We start from the raw sequence: 6053 nt of genomic DNA on the forward strand, positions 1-6053 counted from the left end.
GGTAAATACAATTTGACTGTATTTATTTATCGTAATTTTATAATAAAACCAGTATAATAGGTTTTTAGTTGTTCGTAATGTATCAAATCAAGTAAAATTTTTGGTAATATTAAATGAAATTTGTCATCTTCTGAAACAAAGCTAGAAGAAGTAAATTAATACTAAATTTATGGCTTTATTCTTATATATAAAAGTGTATTAAGCTAGGGAATTACCAAAATGTTTGAATGTCGTCAATATTATGAATTGATTAGGTGCAGTGTGTAGTGACCCACTATGATTCTGCCCCAGGGGTTTTTGGTTCGATTTCCACTATTTATAAGTAGATTAGTCAAAAAAATGTACTTATATCAGCGTCTCTTATTTACTACACAAGCATTATGTAACTAATAAAATCCATTGGCACTGCTGAGTATAGGCCTCTTTCGCCACCTAGGAGAAAGATCGGAACTTAATTTAAAACGCTGCTCCACTATGGGTTGGCGGATATAATCACTGCTATGAGTAACGATCGCTGACATATGTCTATAATACTTAACGTACTCTCCGAGGCATAGTGGGAAGACCCACAAGGACAGATAAAAAGAATAGATAGAAATATTGTACACAAACAAATGGCTATCCGGAGTATGAATTGAACCCGCTATTGCTGGTGTAGAGTACTCACACGGTACACGCTAACCATGTGTGTATGTTATAGTTATTTATTTAATAATATTAGGTACTTTTAAGAAAACCAAATGTTCCGATTCATATTTTTATTGTTAAAAATCTTGAATCGATACTTGAGCATGCGCAGAGAAAGAAAAGTGGATACTTGTAGTAAAAACACCTTTTTCGAAATTTCGAATATTTTGGAAAGGTAAAAATAATTTTGTGACATGTTTGTAAGTAAAGAGTTTATAGTGGTTGAAAAATAAATTAATGAATTATTTGATATAGTTGTTTGCTTTTTTAAGGTCGATTCAATACAATATTTCTTGAATAATTATTTTTGATAATATCCGAACTTGAAAATATCCGAACGACGGCAGTAGAGATATATATTTAAAAAATATCGATCGATGTTTTGGATCGTACAGTTTATTTAAAGAAAACATTATACATTACAAAATTATTTAATTGTATTTAATAGTTTAAAATAAAAAGAATAATAAAATAAAATAAGCATTTATAGCTATTAGATTTTAAGTTACTTGACTAAGCGTTACTTTTAAGAATAAAATACCTATATGATAACAATTGAGGTAAGAAAACTATAAATTAACTAAACCCAAAGTTATTCTCGCCATTCGGCTTATCTCTCTTCTTAACAGCTTGTCTTTCGACAAAGGCCTCCTCTGAGGATTTTCATTTGTTTCTGTCATTTGCTGTTTACAGAAGTGTAAATAAAAGAAAACAAATGTAAGCTGCTACTTTTATTTGAAAAAAATCACTTGTAATACAGAAAAAAAGTGTACAAAAGATATGCCAAAAAATTTATTTTCAAAATATCAGTATATTGATTTGAAATCAAATTAAAAATATTGTATAGAAACGACAAGCTCATTTACCCATTTGACGTTAAAAACATCGATACCTAAAACAAATTAAAGCATAGACAATACATTGGTAATAATCTATCATCACATCTCTATAGAGTGGTTATATCGAGGGTTATATATTTCTTTCTCTTTTGTACACATTTTTAATATGGCGGAAGCATTGACCGCCGTCAGGTCGTTTAGTTTTTATCAATTACAAAATAAGTAATTTTCGCGTATTTTGTTTTGTGAGTGATGTTAATGTGAATATTTTTAGCAGTCATAACTTACACATAATCGAATAGTGTGATTTAAGAAGAAAACCGCAGTTTCAAGCGAAAAAATGGTAATGATAGTTTTTTGTTTTGATACTTTTTTATGAACTTAACAATGTTCGAATTTTTATTTTTTGATTATTTGTAATACTTTTAATATTACTTATTATTAAAATTGATACCTTGAAAAGAAAGTGAATTGCGATATTAAAAAAAAAATACCTTTTTAGGTATTTTTTCTTTGTTTTTAACTTTTCTAACCAAAAAAAGTGTCATGAGGTTGATGGCAGGTTCACATGTGTAATTTCTTTTTTGATTTTATTCGAATGTCAGTAATTCTAAGGTGGTCTGGGCATTTAATTATGCAAGTAGGGTGTGGCTGTATTGATTTTCTTGGAAGGTTCTAGGTCTAGTACTAGAATACGACCTAATAACTGCTCTTAATCTATGCACACCACAGTCGTCTCAATCACTACTACGAATATATTTCACAATGTTTTTTGTTGTTTTCAATCTATTTGAAAGATTATTACGCTATTTATAGTGACGATAATCAAATTTGTAATAGATAGACGAAATATAAAGCACAAAGACAGTACAAGGAAATCACCATGCATAGGGACTTGTGTAGAATCAATGTTTAGTTTCAATTGTTGTGTTCAAATGATTAAAGAAGTAATAAAAAGCATTATAAAACCGTTTTATCAGTTATATAAGTTGGATGTGGACTTGTATGCTTGCCAGATGAAGAAATATTGAAATTGAAAACACTTAAGTGCCAAAATATATTTTTTTTATGAGTGCAATCAATGGCTATGTTTTAAGTGAATAGTTTTAACTGTGAAAGTGTGTATTTTTATGACTTTTTTACGTACATGGAAAAATTTGCAAATCACAATAACATGGTTTGTTGTTATATCGTTTACTTAATATTTGTTATAAATGATATTAATAGAATGTTGTGTTTCTATGTAGATTTTTTTCAAACTCTATAATTATTCATTTTATCAAATATTTTTGTTCTTTTAATTAAAAAATTTTAAAATTTAAACTTATTGTGTACTATATACTATTGTATACTAGTGATTTTTATCTCTTGCTTCAAAGCTTTGGACAAATAAGCTCGTCAATAGTGTCTCAATCTTGTGGTTGGACTTTCTGCAAACAATGTGTTTAATCACAACTAAGAGATGTATACTAACATATAATGTTTATGTATAGACTAGCTGAGTCAGCAACGTTGTTTTGCCATATATGTCATTAATCCCCCCCCCTACAAGTTAAGGGTATGAAAAATAGATTTTGGCCGATTCTCAGACCTACCCGATATGCACACAAAATTTGATAAAAATCGGTCCATCCATTTCGAAGGAGTATTGTAACGAACATTGTGAAACGAGAATTTTATATATTAGATTATTAGCTGTAACATGTGAGTTAGTTTTTGTTTAGGCATTGAGACTTTAATTCCATAAATAACATAAATTAACTAGTTGTTGGAACAGTGCGCGGTGAAGCAGTGTGGTAGATTAGGGTCAGATTTTTCTTACTTTACGTTAAATAATTTTGTACATAAAAGAAGCGTCTTTGTCCTATTACTATAAAAATTAAATTACTTCAATATATTAAATATACATTGAAATAACTATGTGACAATTACTCTAAAAAATATTTCCATGATGTCATGTTAGGTGTTAACATTTACTACCTGGCTTAGAGAAAAAAAAATGCTTTTTGTTTTTGAATACAAAAGAAACCATAAAGTTGGAAAGGTCTCAAATGGTGAATAAAATGAATACACAATGACACTTAGGCATTTTAGAAAACTTTTGTTTTTATTGTTCTGAGCTTAAATAATTTGAATAAAATCTACCTGTGACATCATAAGTACATTGTTCCAGGTAAATAATAAGGAATGCTGTTGCAATGTTATTGAGACAATGTCTTTCTCTCTTTTTTTCTGTGTTTAAAATTCAATATTATTGTATAGATTTTAGAGATTATTTTTTGTAATTCAGTCATAATGAAAAAAAAAAAAACGCCGCGTTGGCGTAACGGTCACAGCTATGGACTGTTGCGCTGGCGGTTGCGGGTTCGATCCCCGCACATGACAAACATTTTTAGTGGCCATACAGATGTTTGCCGTTGTCTGGGTGTTTGTGCAGTCCTTGTGGGTCTCCCCACCGTGCCTCGGAGAGCACGTTAAGCCGTCGGTCCCGGTTGTTATCATATACACCTGATAGAGATCGTTACCCATAGTAGGAAATATATCCGCAAACCCGCATTGGAGCAGCGTGGTGGATTAAGCTCTGATCCTTCTCCTACATGGGGAAAGAGGCCTATGCCCAGTAGTGGGATATTACAGGCTGAAACGTAACGAAAAAAAAACCTGTATAACAATTTCAAATTCTTGGTATCGTAAAAGAAAATATTCGTAAATAATGAAAAACTGTATAAATAAAAGTAAATGGCCATAATGAATTGGGCTAAGATCTAGATTAGGTAAAACCGAATTAGAAAAACCAAATTATGGGGTTTTTGGGTGTGGAGGGTGGAGGATGTAGGGGAATCTATACAAGGTAACACTGTCACACCTCAAAACCCCATGGTTATGGAGATATCCACGGTTAAAGCTTTGAGGTTAGAAGAAGAATTTAAAGCTATTATAATACCTTTGAGCTCGTACTGTTTGCATTGTGTGACAAATCGACACTTTTAAACAAAATAACGCGTCAGACATAATATTCTAATAAAATTAGTAACATTGCGTGCTAGAATATAGGTTTAGAAATTCGAAAAATACCCAAAACCGAATCGGAGCACCCCACTGTCCACGTGGTCTTGGTCTGTCCTACCCCTAGAGTGTTTTTTTTTGTGCCGCGGAGGCGCGGAGGGAGGGCAGCCCTCGCCCGCCGTGCGAAAGCGCGCGAACGAATGCGTAGAGAAGCGGCTGAGGCTGGTCGCCGAAGGCGACCAGCCTTCGCTGCGGAACGGAGCATAAGTGAGCGTGCTTTCGCACGCAAAGGCGGAAGGACTGCACTTCCCGCAGCGCCGGAGCCAAGTGTTCCTCTAACTTTCGAAATTCTTCTTCTAACCTCAAAACTTTAACCATGGATATCTCCATAACCATGGGGTTCCGAGGTGTGACAGTGGTACCAGGGGTAGCGTTCCCCACCCTCTCCCCCCCATCCCCTCACGGTCCCGAAATTCGGTTTTACCTAATCTAAAGCTTTACCGATTTATACATGAGAAAAAAAAATAGTGGTACGAAGTCTGCCTGGTAGAGACAAGTAGATAAAAATGTAGGTGTATTAATGTTTATATATACGAATACCTTAAGACAATAAGTCTTGTCACTGGTTGTGAAAAATATTTACCTGAACATAAGTTACGAATAGACTATAAAAATAGGTAGTAGTAGGTAGGACATAAGGACTAGTTTCGCCTAAATTAGAAGCTACAACTTCCAGTTTCACAATTGCAAATAGAAATATACCAATAATTAATTAAAAAATAATAATAAATGGATACCGTCGTTTGTCAAATAGCGTTAAGGGCAACCCGTGAAACAGGCCCTTAGGGTAGACTAAGTTTTTCATTATGTACCCATTACCTACCTACCTTTAGGCAACAAATCGAGCTTTAACCACGTCGCCGGTGGAAAGGTTAATACGTTATTAATACAGAAAAATTCAATTGATTTATTATAACATGAATCCAAATATTTTATTTATATTTTTAAAGCTCTTTTTCGTAATGAATTTGTAAGCGTAGTTAAATAAATAATTTAGCTATTTTTAAAAGGTTAATTTACAAATGTTAATATATTGTAATTTATAAAATAATTAAACAGATTAGTTTTGAAAATCATCCGAAGAAAGAAAGAAAGAAACCAACCATTTTATTTTTCTTTCAAAAAGTTACTTTATACTCATAAATGTCAATGTAGCCATTTAAAATATAAAAAGGAAGACCCTTAAATATATCATGTTTAATTATTTTATATTGTATCTTTTCTTTTTTCTTTTTGTTTCTATTTTAATCTGGAGCAGTTTTAACTCTAGGAGTGTACATAGAGTAAAAACTCAATGATTCGTTGATGACTCTATCATATATAATTATGTTTGTATTGTCATTAAATAATTACTCAGCTAAATGCTTTTGACAATGTGTGTATTTTGAGAAAACGATAAAAAAAAGGTTTCACTAATTAATAATTTATAATAGATAAACAAAACGAAATTGTTTCTTTTCT

The sequence above is a fragment of the Melitaea cinxia genome, chromosome 20, assembly GCF_905220565.1.
Source record: "Melitaea cinxia chromosome 20, ilMelCinx1.1, whole genome shotgun sequence".
Lineage (NCBI taxonomy): Eukaryota > Metazoa > Arthropoda > Insecta > Lepidoptera > Nymphalidae > Melitaea > Melitaea cinxia.